The 14,180-nt window shown below is 34.3% G+C and overlaps 1 protein-coding gene across 45 annotated transcripts in view; it reads left to right on the top strand.

Annotated features, from left to right (window-relative positions):
• Positions 1-3,781: 3,781 nt before the first annotated feature.
• Positions 3,782-14,180, top strand: part of pHCl-1 (pH-sensitive chloride channel 1) — a 74,267-nt gene continuing 63,868 nt past the window's right edge. For 5 of the 45 annotated variants that reach the window (XM_089729809.1, XM_089729801.1, XM_089729806.1 and 2 more), the window contains exon 1: positions 3,789-4,245. The gene's annotated coding sequence lies outside the window, so the exon portion shown is untranslated. Of the gene's footprint in view, positions 4,246-14,180 lie in introns of all 45 variants that reach the window. The other 40 variants (XR_016323556.1, XR_016323554.1, XM_089729827.1 and 37 more) reach the window with 16 other exon arrangements.

Genomic DNA, 14,180 nt, shown 5'->3' with positions numbered 1-14,180 from the left:
AATTTTAATAGTTTATTTTCTTATAAAAAAATACTGTTTTAATTATTATTTTTATCGGCATTCGCTCTAATATTTATATATGTCGTGGATAACGACTTTAGTAATATGAAGACATTGTTTTAATTATTATTATAAACTAGCTGAGGCGGCAGACTTCGTAGTGGCCTCAATCGACAAATAAAATACTTAAACTTTTGCATAAAATAAACTTAAAACAAACAAAAGGAATCCGTCCGACGGGGGACACATCAAATGAAAAACAAAATTGTTATTTGTATTTAATTCCGAGCGTTTTCATATTTATCTACCTTTTAAACCTTCTCTGGACTCCCACAAATAATTCAAGACCAAAATTAGCCATATCGGTCCAGCCGTTCTCGAGTTTTAGCGAGACTAACGAACAGCAAATTGATTTTTACATATTTTATATAGATAGATGATAGATGATAAAATGTTGTTTTGATAAATATCAGAAAAATGTAGAGTAGACACCGTAACGCCAAAGTATAAAGTGGCGGTACGTGGACAGAGTAGGCTCCACATGCCCGATCCTGTGGACCGAATGGTAAACAGTCGACGTCACCCTAAATACGTCATTACGGACCCTCCCCATCCACTAACGGTGCTTTTAAGTACCTCAAGCACCGGTCACCGTCCTCGCCAAACCCATCGCTTGCGACGAAGAGCTCGACGAGTAAATTAACCCATAGACACAACCCACTGAGTTTCTGGTCGAATCTTCTTACTGGGTCGCGTTTCCGATCCGGTGGTAGATTCTGCGAAGCACTGCTTTTGCTAGGGCCAGTGTTAGCAACACTCCGGTTTGAGCCCCGTGAGCTCACGTACATGTCAAGGAGAAGCTGAAATAGCCTCTCTAGGCTATCAGCGTCGGTAAGAAGAAAAAAAAGAGTCGGCCCAATGAGTCAGTCAGGTCTGTTTACCCTGTCATTGTGAAAATTATTTGTTTCAATAATTATTAGGTATTCAAATATATTTCCAGGACCCAATAATCAATATTAATTAATATTTCAAAAGCCTTATGCTATTTTCATTACGCCCATGGGTGATGACATCATATAAAACTAAAAGTCTGTTTCATGACATCGTACATACATGATTGTATATACAAAAGACTGTAAAAATAAAATAAAACTTGGCATTCTATCGTAAATTCATTACCTACGTAGTTTCGTCACATGACAAAATTAGACAAAAGCATAACGAAGGAAATTTAAAAAAAAATCAACTTTTTTTAAATTTTAAACCTAAAATAATCTTAATAGGTCGGGCAAAAAAGTATCGTATTTTAAATCAAAATTATAACGGAACGTGCGATACCGCCCCCGCAACAGGCTTACCCCCCGCTGAGACAGAACTCTCTGAGCCGGGGAACACGTATCAAGGTGGGTGGCGCATTTACGTTGTAGATGTCTATGGGCTCTAGTAACCACTTAGCACCAGATGGGCTGTGAGCACGTCCACCTACCCAAGCAATAAAAAAAAACACGCGCCTCGGCGCGCGCGAAGACGACCAGCAAAATATTGTTAATCTTACCTTTCGATACTTTTCTAAATTCATTGTTTTTTATTTTAGTAAATTCTGTAAAGCTTTCTATTAAAATCTTATCCAAATCAGTGTTAACATTATTTCCATATCCTCTTCGCAAACAGCCCGGAACACCGAACTCACAGAAACCCACAAAAAAGTCACAAAAGCCATGCCGCCATGCGCCAGTCGGACTTTTAGTGTTAAAAAATTAAATATGTATTTATATATATTATAGTATGGTTCATTACGTTTGATTATAATATACGAAAAACTGCGGGTATTCGATTATGTATTTCATTACCATATCATTACCGATATGGTATATAGTATTACTAGATATTATATAAACACAATATATAGTCCCAAAAACTTTTGAAAATTCTCTAGTGATATTAACATAACAACAGTATGCACGTTCAGTGCTATAATAATATATCAGTGCTAGTAGATGCATGTATAATAATTTCGGAACCGAACTCTCAATATGTGCTTGGTGACAAAAAACATATTATTATCGAGGGGTGAAAGGCAGTTTGGTTTTTAAAGGCAACCTTAGAGAAGAGCCAATTTACAAGTTAAAATTTGGAAAAAATATCATAACAAAAAAATTCTTCAGCTTTTGATTGGGGTCAACCTAATTGAAGTTAATTAAAAACAACAAATTGTTTAGGCTAATACCAAATAAAACTTTTAAATACAAAAAGAAATGTCGCGTATTAAGTGGAATGTAGCTTAAACCATATTATTATGTCACATAAATGTATGTTACAATCATGAAAGACACCCTTTCACGCACCCTTTCTGTTATCAATTCCGATAGTTTTTCTCTTTCTTCTTCTAACGAACTTAACTATGCTTGCGAAGTGTATGGTGATAAAATGTAGGATTTCGGTTTTATCTTCATTAACTTGAAGGAACACGTGCCATGAACTAAATGGTAAAGCGCACAGTATGCTATCCATTTCGAAACCATTCATTATGTTGGGATACGATTTCAACGGCTCATCGTTTTTTTGGTGTCAAATGAAGGCAGTTGTTAATAGAGAGTCTCAGCCCAGAGGTAAGAGTAATACCCCTTTCAATCACTGACTTAACAAAAAATAAAATCGGTAAACAAACGTAAAATCGACGAAATTCAAAGACTGAGAATCATGCCGAAATGTACATGACACTGCATTTTGTCGTATGAGTTTGGCGCCAAACTATTCTCATAATGTTTTTGGGGTCCAAATTCACGCTTATCAGACGTATAGTCAGTCATCCACAGAGCATGCTATAAATATTAACATAATATTGTTATCATCGATCGCTTTGGTCTATTGTAGACCGGGTGGGTGTCCGAATTCTAACCGGAATCTTCTTCGCCTCACCTCATCAGTTTCTTGCGATTACCCTTCACACATCAACATAGGTAGGTACTAAAAAAACGAAGTTGCTAGGAGAACACCCCCCATAAGGGAAAGCGATACAAATGCGCAATCAACAGCGTCCAGCCTGTTGGACATCTTCCGATCCATTCGCTGCGTGTCGATAAGTCGGTTGGAGACGAAACTATTGACAAACCGATCGACATTCTCTTTTCAAGTGTTTGATAACTGGGTTGACAAAAATTCGTCTAAGCAATTTTGGCGAACGCCCAAATAGCAGAACTTCCGGATGAAAATATGAAAAGAAAAAATGGATTGAAATAAATTATTATTTTAAAAATAGCTCCCCAAAATTTCATAATTACAATTTTTCAAAACACTAATATGACTAGAGAAATGTCAATCACGGTAGAAAAGCCTTGCTTATGTGTAAAATCTCATTATCACTAGGTGGAATAAAGCTTAGCTCTTAAAAAAAAAAAATACCCGTTTTAAAATTTGACGACATAAAGTTTTCAATACATATTATCTTTAAAAGGCTATTTAACGAAAACACAAAATTATAAGCAAGGTACAATAGACTACTTTTATAGTTAATTCGCGCGAGGTCTTTGTTAGAACCTCGGCCTCAGCCTTCGTCCTTGTATCGACTAACCATTTGATTCTATAAATACCTAAACCAAACTGTAAGTTTCGTAATGGTACGTTATTTTATTCAAAATATCTCGTGCTTTATGATGGATATCAACCCCGAATGTTATCATTTAACTGAAATTGACCACCAATAAATATATCTGTGAAGAACAATGAATGGTGAGTTGTAAGCGAAGATTTATGACGGTGTGTTGATTGGCAGTAGCCGGTAGCGCGACGCGGCGAGTGTCCGTCTATAATGCGCATGCCCGCCACTGCGCCACTAGGAGGCGCGCTGCCCCCTGGTGGACTCGCGCCGCAGTGAATTGCGTAACAAAAGCACACTCGCCTTCTGACGCTACGCTCAAAAGTTTCGCCCGTTGCGCGCCTACGGGATGGGAAAACGTAAAGCGACGTAACTTTTCCGCGGTGCGCGCTCTATCATATTTCTCAAGAAATTGTAGTAAATTCGCAAATTTTTTTTTTATTGGAAAATTTCATCTACCACTTATTTTTAATTCATACAGATTTCGAATTTTATTTGTGAAAATGGACCGTTGTGGCCTTTGCCGGTTCGCAATAATTGAGTAGTGTGAACGTTTAATGTTTTTTTGTGTTTTTTTTTCTTTGATTTACTTTGCTGACTGGTGGACAGCGCTGGTGGTAGCAATCGATATTGCAGTGTGAGTGCTGAAGGTAAGATAATTTAAATACATTATAATTAATAGCAGCGCCATCGAAATTACTATTTTCACAAACCATAGAATATTTACGTTTAATTTCTTCTCAATTGGCACAAAGAGTTCTGTAATACATAGATAATTTGTAATTAATTTGACCCAGACCTATTGATTAATTTTACCGCTACGTAGTACTTAATAAGCCGGACTGATTATATAATTTCCAGCTTTCTTCTCTGATATATATCATATTATAAAATATACAAATTTCAAATCATCAACTAAGTAATTCCACACAGTAGTGGGTCGAGCTAAAATATCCGCGATTGAACAGTTACGGCAACTACGACCGTGCTACGAACTTAAGTCATTCTACGAAAGTATGGCTATCAAAACAAGGCTTCAAGAGTAATTTTATTTCCAAATTTGGGAAAGAGCCAAACTATGACGCCTATGATCCTTATGAATGTAGGTCAGACGAATCGTCTCCTATTTAGCTTGACTTGTGAACAACAAAAGCATATCTGACTAACCTATATTATCAATGAAAACTATCTATATTATACTTAACATAACTATATTATATATTTGGCACATCAATACTGATTTTGTGTTTAAGTCCCTTTACAAGTACACATTATAATGTTTTGTTCTCAGATATTATATCCAACCAAAACGTATTTTAGTTTGTTTAGGGTTAATTGTAATGAAACATGTAATTTACAGTTAACATTTTATTTAGTAGCTTAACATTCTACTAAACTACTTTAAGTCAATTACCTGAGTATATTTATATTTAATTTTGCTAAAAACATGTCATCGGTATCGTTTTATACGAGGTCCCTATTTTAATGGGGATTGCCAGTCATAAAACATGAACGGACTATCGAAAAACATAGCAACAACCTCACAGCCCGAATGCCTACCCAATTTTATGATGATTAAAGCAGCTTATGACTTCTTTGAATACCTGTACAGAATATTGAACTTCAAATTGATACCTATAATCAATATAGTTTAAAAAATTTATCCATTCTCAGAATTTTAACAGGCGTGGATGAAAAACAGTCTAAACTCGCGACGATTTTATTCATATTCCAATTTACAAATGAATGTTTTCTAGTTTACAATTTACTTTACGACGAATTGCTTAGTTAGATTCTGTTAAAACTTAAAAGTGTGTCATATATTATATACTTAAGTTAAATATTTAATAAAAATAGCAACCGATATTCCTCAAACTTGACATAATTTACAATTAATCCTGTCAATTGTCTGAAGTTCGTAAAAAAACAATTCTAAGAAATCGTGATGGCCATGGCTGTTATCAAAGTTTATGATTTGCTAGCATACCATGCAGCGTTGATGTTCTTCTCTTTCTTTAAAGTAAATAACTCTGAATAGTAAGTAATGTTTTAGAATAAGATTTTGTTTCTTTTTATTTGTGTGTTTTTATGTATCTTTAGCTTGTGATGTGGATTGTGAGCCTAATAAAAAAAATAAAAAAAAATGAAAACATTATTTCAAATCTGAGATACTTTGGTATGTAGGGTTTGGTGCATTTTAAAACAGAATGCATAATTTTATCACTCCCATAAAGATAGCTACGTATAGAAACGAAGCCGCTTCAGAGATTTCATGGTGCCGATACGAAACTGTAGCTACGGATTTACCCATGAGATTGTACGGTTGCTATTTCTTTGTTCTGCAAAGTTACTTGGCCGCGTTCAGACCAAAAATAAGTCGACTTTGAAGGTGCTCCACCTTTGAATGTCATTCTATAAATATTAATTGATTGTTCCGATGTTAGTGGACGTTTGAAATCGTACAAAATCATCTCACAAAAATGGTCTCAATCCAAAATTTTTCGGCGAGATAAATCTATCTTTTTTTTTTATTAAAAAGTTTTTAATAGACCTATCTCTCTATATAACAAAAACTTCCAACGTAATTTTCGCAACTTCAAGACATCCAATTAACTTCAATATCTGCACATGTACTTAAGATCGATGGACCTATAATAAGTTTATTACTTTGGCCTAGAATCCTGACCAGAATTACTAGGTTAAAAAAATATTAATTTACTTTTGGTTTCAATTGCGATTAAAGTATTTATTTTGCTTAAGTACCGTATGTGTATTTTACGTAGCTTTTAAAGATGTGGAGGGAACTTTAATTTTGTAATGGCCAGATTTTCCGCCAGCCAGTGTTTCATTTTTAAAAGGTTTATCTAAAAACTTTTTAGTCAGAATGGAGAGTATTCATAAAAGTTCACTGTAGTAAACTTGCCAGCGACGGGTTTACGTTGTTAAAAGCACAAGCGACGATGACGGTTAAGCTACTTACTTGTCTATCAGTCCGAGTTCTATACAAGTCCTTTAAGAAGAATTCTTACACCTGAATATGTTAATCCGAATACTCGATTAAAGTTATGATCGAAATTTTATGTCACTGCTCTACTGAGCAAAGCATAAATAAATATAACAACGTTATAGTTGTATATTTAAAGTATTACATTTATTCAATTGTAGTCTAGAAGTTAAGACATTAAATATATAAATATCTCTGCGATTTTGGCGAATCGTAGACATAATTAAGACTATATAGTTTCAATGTTTAAGCTCGCGTTTTCTATTGTCATTATATCATTTCTCCACCTCTTTAAACGTCGACATTTTAATTTTTTTCTACTCGTAAATACAGTAATTTTTCTATTTTAAAAAATCTAGACGTTTCATTTCACACAAAACGAACTAAATAGTAAATTGAGATCTGGCAGTTTGACTTGGGTTTTCATTTTCACGATAAGACGATTCCAGGTACCTATTATTAGTTAAGCGTTAACCATGTTCTATATTAAAGTTATCTAACCTCAAGTGGGACAGCTGCTATTTTATACAATTGAGACGCGCATCTCAGATCTCAAGGTGGATGGACCCATTCACGTAGTGATGTATATATACGCGGGTAACAACTTTATACGTATCGTCGTGGCCTAAAGGATAAGACGTCCGGTGCATTCGTATGTTGCGATGCATCGGTGTTCGAATCCCGCAGGCGGGTACCAATTTTTCTAATGAAATACGTACTCAACAAATGTTCACGATTGACTTCCACGGTGAAGGAATAACATCGTGTAATAAAAATCAAACCCGCAAAAATTATAATTTGCGTAATCACTGGTGGTAGGACCTCTTGGGAGTCCGCACGGGTAGGTACCACCACTTCGCCTATTTCCGCCGTGAAGCAGTAATGCGTTTCGGTTCGAAGGGTGGGGGTAGCCGTTGTAACTATACTGAGACCTTAGAACTTATATCTCGAGGTGGGTGGCGCATTTACGTTGTAGATGTCTATGGGCTCCAGTAACCACTTAACACCAGGTGGGCTGTGAGCTCGTCCATCCATCAATTTGTACGCACATAATTACAATAAGAAAAAAAAACCTTGCTCCCATACAAATAATACAGTATTCATGAACAAGGTGAACACGTATTGCTCATCGGTCATCAGTGTAGAAAAAAAGCGTTAATTTTAGACACCACTAGGTCATCTACACTCTAACCACTTTCATAAGTCTGCTTTATAAATACCATTTTAGCTATTTTAAAAGCTGTCGTTTTGCTTCGTATTTGAAATACTTTGAGATGCATTATTAATCTAATATGGTTAGGGATTCTATAGTAATGCGACTGTGCTATTCCTGGATTTGATTCTGGGGCTGATGTATATTTTTAATTGAATAGGTAGCTACATATTTACCTAACAAAATTTATGCTAGCTACTTTGATTGGTATATTGTGAGTCGTCATCGATTATGGTTATTACATTTCTTACTTAGTTCTGTCGCCAAGCTATCCTACGTCTGAAACTCAAATAAATTCTAGCTTCAAATCGAAATTTGGATAATTCCATTAAGGTTCTCTAGCTAAACCAAAATTAACAAAATATTTACATTTTTATAATTTTTAATTGCGATTCTAAAGTATGTAAGTAATCTATTTCAAAAGTTTTAATTATCTAGATTTAAATGTTTACATATATCCTTTAATTAAGTGAGTGAAACTATTGTGGGCTATCTAACTATAAAATCAATATTAAATAAAAACAGAATTTATATAGAACACTTTGATTTCATCTACAAATAAAAAAATCACACTTTTATGTGATAGCGGCGTCAAAGTCACACCCAATCCAAATTTTCGATGAATTGATTGACTATATACCACAATAGCCAGCACCCCCAACTATTGGGCCAAAGGTCGTAGGATCGATTCTCGCATCGGACAGACGAGAAACAAACGTGTTTTTTTCTGTTTCTGGGTATTTTATATCTATATATAATTAATTTCATCAATATAATGTTGGTGTTGGTTGTATTGTTGTCTACTTATGTGGATACCATTTTTTTGTTTTTTTTTTCCCTGGATCTCGTAATTTTATTTTTATTTGTAATTTGTAATTTTGATAATAAGCAAAGTTATGTACATTAATACTGGTTTCCTGAGTGCATATACCATTTAGATTGCAATCCAGATTAGATCTAGGTACTACTTGTACGATTTAGCTAATTTGTACTGTAATGATTGTAATTTGTTTTGTTGATGCACTCTGGTTCCCATAGTACAGGAAATTTTAGTTTGGGACCAGATAACCCTGTGCTACTTGTTCTTTTTATTATTATCATGAGATGCAATTTTCTACATTGAACGCCAAAAGTCATTCCAGATCGCTACTGAAAAGCGCTTCTCAATTATGAACACTGAAACGACAAGAGAGAACGCTGTATTATTGTCATTTAAGGTTGATCTCAAAGCAAACAATTCACTTTATTATTTAAGACAAAAACCGCTGTTCACAGAAATGATAATTGGCTCGCCTTTGTTGTTTTATAAAGTCAACATATAGCCGGTGAGAACCAGGACAAATGGAAATATGTGTTAAGCTAATAGCTCTATGTTATGTGTTTGCTAAAAATAGCTGTTGCTCTGTGAATACATACGATCATTGTTTTCAAAATACCCTTCAATAATATTGGAAGTTAAAAAAAATGGCGAATTGAAAATGAAAAGTTTTAGGATTATATTTTATAATTTTTATATTTATTATTACTTTATTATTAGGAAAAGGGTTAGGTTTCATTTAGGATTGAATTTCTTTCTCTTTCGCATTTAAAGGTTTTTTTTTTCTGAAAATATATAGAAACGACATACCGACGAGTATATACCAATATAGTATTATATGTATAACAAAACAATTTAACAAAATCGTCATTTTATTATTATTTTAATGACAAATCCTACGGTTACCACTTGGTAATTAAGTAATTTTTTTTTTCATCGAATCTAAAATTCTCATTTTCTAAAGTCTCAATTTCCATATATTTTTACTTAGTGGAGTAGCATGAGCGTGAACACAACATGAATAAATACTGTCAATCTTCACAACATAATTAAATTATGTTAATATAATTACATTATGTTACTGCATCTCAGAGTGGCATTAAAGCCACTAACTATGTAAAATATTTTGCTTCTTAGTTTGAAAACGATGTACTTCCATACGACGTTCACCTCTTATATATAGGGATAAAATTTCCAAAAATAATTTCTTGCGCAAAAAGTAAAATGTAGCAACTAATAATATTTCAAGTTCGTACCCCCCGCCGCATAAGCTCTGCACTGGGGAATAAGTCAGTCCGCCGAGACAAGACACGAGGCAAGACAAGACAAGACATATAAATAGAGCAACTAGTTATAAAATAAACTTTAAACAAACATTTTTCGATCTCATGTCATTCATCACAAATGTATTTCATTCATACATGTCATTTTGCATTTAGCACAGTATCAAATATTGATAATCCTATAAAAGAACTATAGGTTAAAGAACAATTCTTAAGTTGATTAGGCGCAAATAGGTTTATTCGGAACAATTCATAGTGTCACCATAAACACCTACGAAAATGACGTGTTTTGATGAATAAATATATTTACTTGACTTTGTTAATAATTAAATAAAAATATTTAAAGTACTAAAATAGAAAGGGATAAAGAAAAGTGTCGAAAAAAATTTAATCCAAACACTAAATACTCTGACAAACGTGAAGGTTCATTACTGCAAGGCAAAATTAAAAGTATCATTCACCTGAAAAGAGCTCAAAATGTTGACGTACCATTCAAATGTTAAATTAATCAGTTATACAGAGAACCTTTACCAAATCGATTAATTCACCACGCGGGGCGTGGTTACACATTTACGTCTAGCCCAGATATTTTCATTCCGCATCGTCGTATTTTATCCGAGACAGGACTTTTAGTCGAAAATGTTTTTTCCGACTGAGCTTAGCGCCAAAAGCTTTTGCGAGATAATTGAGGATCTTTACTGTTGCTTTCTGTCATAACTTTGCTGATGTTTTTCTTCCAAATGTGCCATTGTCCTGAGTTAGCGCTGGAGATAATATTTTAATAATAATTTCGTTCAAATCAACATCATCTTACTTAATTAACATAGAAAGGTCATTCTAATTTAATTACGAAGCATAGCTAAGCTTCAAGAAAGCTATAAGTTCAAATAAGGATGTTGACCATTGTTGTCGGAGTTCTCTTAGATACTTTTTTTATATTATATCTATAACGGACATTGTAGCTAGCTATCATACAACCTAAGATTTTTACAGGTGCTGAATCTCCCTAACTACATTTTTAAGATATGTTTGCATATATACCTGTTCCGAACTATAAAATTCGTACCGTCGGTCTACCGAAGAATTTCACTCGTTCGGTGGAAGAACGTCCCTTTATCAATTCCTTCAAAATATAATATAATATTCAGGTTCCCTTCCCTTCAGAAATTATTTACAGAAAACGTGTCGGTATAGGGAATACGATATACTCGTAATAAAAGGATGCTCTTAATACTCCATGACGTCACCATGCTGGAATAAGCAAGAGCGATACCGTGATGTTCTCTCTATGCACATGTTCTTTCTTCATGGTAGGTTCGGCTTCGAGCCTACATTCGTATAAATAACAGGTATTTTCACTCTTTATGTGGGTTTTCATTATATTGTACACATTTGAACGTATATAGGTGTGTGTATTCGTCTCTGGTTTACCAAAATTTTGGAGCCCGATGGCCATGTCTGATTTGCATCCGATCATTTATCTATACTAATATTATAAAGTGGAAAGATTTGTTTGTTTGTTTGTTTCGAATAGGCTCCGAAACTACTGGACCGATTTGAAAAATTCTTTTTCCATTAGATGCCGACATTGTCCCTGATGAACATAGGCTACTTTTTTTTTTTTTTTTGTTTCATGTGTGTTTTAATGTGAAGCCGAAGCGAAGCGAGGGCGGGTCGCTAGTCTATTTTATAAGGTCTAATCATTAAAATAACAGTTAATCTACCTCTCAACTTTGTCTTTCCAAAAAGAACTAAAAGGTTTGTTTGTTGCGTTTATAATAATATAAGTACGCAATGTAATAGCAAATATTTTTAGAATACTTTAAAGTAATTATCTCAATTGTTTCTCTAAAGCCGAGTTTTCCCGGGACTGGACTGTCTTCAATTTATTTGGAGCATTAACAAATATACAAGTAAACAAAGTAGTTAAAGAAGAAAAATATATCGAGAAAGTTTCAGGCGAATAGTGAATTTGTGTAAATCGTCTTCCTCTTTTTGTAAACATGTACTGTTTCTGAGCTGCGGGTACATGTTTACCGTTTATTGCGTTGCTTCGTATGAAAAATTGTACGAATAGGCTTTCTGTTTTCACATTTTGTTTTCTTCCTATGATATACGTTTTCGAAAAATGGATGATTATTCTGTTTTTTCTTTCAGCCCAAGGGATTTTATTTTGTTTTTTAAAGTAACATTGATCAAAAAAATAAGTTTTTTATATACTTAGATTAGGTAATTATGAAAACTAATAAAATTTGTGCGTGTTTTTTACTATACGATGATGAATTGCTTCATTGTAGATATCACGACTGACACAGACTCCAGAATCCAAGTTCATAGTACTTATTTGAAACAAATTGCTCCATTGATTTGGAAGGCGCCTTTTAATGCCTGACTATACTTTTACTTTTATAACATTTTAGGGGAGTTAGGTTAAATACTCGAAAAATCTAGTATTAAAAAGAGAGATAAAAACTAAAGTCATGAATTAAAAAAGGTTTTTTTTTTTCAATATGCTTATAAATACTGTAAGTAATATAACACATAATATAATGAATGTTTCGTGAAACTACCGCCATTGCGGCTGACGCGAGAGGGAGGTAACGAGATACTGTTGTGTTCTGGAGGTAACGAGACTATGTTCGCACTACACATCCATCCTTAAGACACGAATTGCTCGTAATTTAATTTAGTTACTAGCGTACCTTAACGAATGTCTACAATAAAACACGGGAAACATCTCTTTTCCACAAATTTTCCTGAAAACATCTGGATTTCAATATCTGGAAATTTTGGAGAAGTGAAAATGAAAATTGACAATTACACATTGAATTTTTGTATTGTAACTCGAATTTTTCTTGACAACGAAGCAGTTTGAATGTCACGCATATGCCTATTTCATTGAAGTGTCCTCACCCCCGGGCAGTCTTTTATTAAAATCTACACAAGAAAAGTCTGAATAAGGCATAACGAGCGGAGTCGTTTCGTGATGAAAGGACGCCGCTGAGATCTAATGAATAATAATTGTCAGTCAGCAAGCAATCTCACTAAAGAAAGTTTGTGTTATGTACTGGAATTACTTACCTATTCAAAGTAATTTTAGAATGGTTAAATCAAAAGTTTTAAGGAATTGACAATTTTTAACTAAATGAATACGCCATTGTGCTATATTTTGCGTGGATTACAATAGATCTGTCTGTTGCAATTAACGGATTTCCAAATCTAGCTTACTAACGAAACTCATAGTCCTCCGTAGTTCAATATACCTACAAACAAACCCAAACGGTTTTTGATTTTTTTCTTTGGAACCTATACTACTTTGAATGTATGCCTTAAGAATGTTTTAGATATAGTTAATACTAAAACAAACAAAAAAAAACTAAATTTACATGTTGCAGTAAGTATAAATTACATTGTCTATTGTATAATATAAAAAGGAGATTGGCAAGTCATTTTGGGTCGATAGGTTTTGTAACTAATTTTGTTGTGACTAATCGGGAAACTGCCGCCGTCGTCTGCAAAAGAAACTATTTTAATTATTTCAACAAAGATAACAAATATTAAACATTGCTAATTTCATCTTTTTTTAATGCCTTTGTAGGCAGACGAGCCACCTGATGATAAGTGGTCACCGTCGCTCATGGACGTCAGCAATGCCAGGGGCAGAGCCAAGCCGCTGCCTACCATAAAGTACTCTACGCAAGCCTCGTTTGAAGAAAGACATGTCATAGCGCTCGGAAAACACCGTGGAGGGGAGTTCATTCCAAAGCCGGATGGTACGTGGCAAAAAAGATCTTTGGAAACGGCTGTTAACCCTTTTTTAACAACTTTTTTGAAGTAGGTAACTCTTCTTTAAACGCGCACTGAGAGCAACCCATCACTTTTTTTCTGACGAAAATAACGCTCAATCAAATCAAGTCTGCTTAGACTGTTTCTACATTTAAGAACATTAATACCTAGAAATTCGTAATTATATGTGTTATATACACGTACACGATTTTTTTTTGTAAATTCTGTTGAGAATATTTAAAATCTCACAATTCCAAAATGATTATGATTTTTTTGCCCTCCCCAATCATGTATAGCCTAAGGGGTTATTCAAGCAACAGACTGGTAGATGAACTTACGGGGTTCAACCTGAGAATTTACTAACACTAGCCGTACCAAGAGCAGTGCTTCGCTGAATCTACCACCGAATCGAAATCGCGACCCTCTGAGAAGATCCGGCAAGAAACTCACTGGGTTCGACGAGAACGGTGGCTGGTGCTTGA

Source organism: Bombyx mandarina, chromosome 09 (assembly GCF_030267445.1).
Source record: "Bombyx mandarina strain Sakado chromosome 09, ASM3026744v2".
Lineage (NCBI taxonomy): Eukaryota > Metazoa > Arthropoda > Insecta > Lepidoptera > Bombycidae > Bombyx > Bombyx mandarina.
Note: the sequence above shows the minus strand (reverse complement) of the source record. Positions and strands in the feature narration are given on the sequence as shown.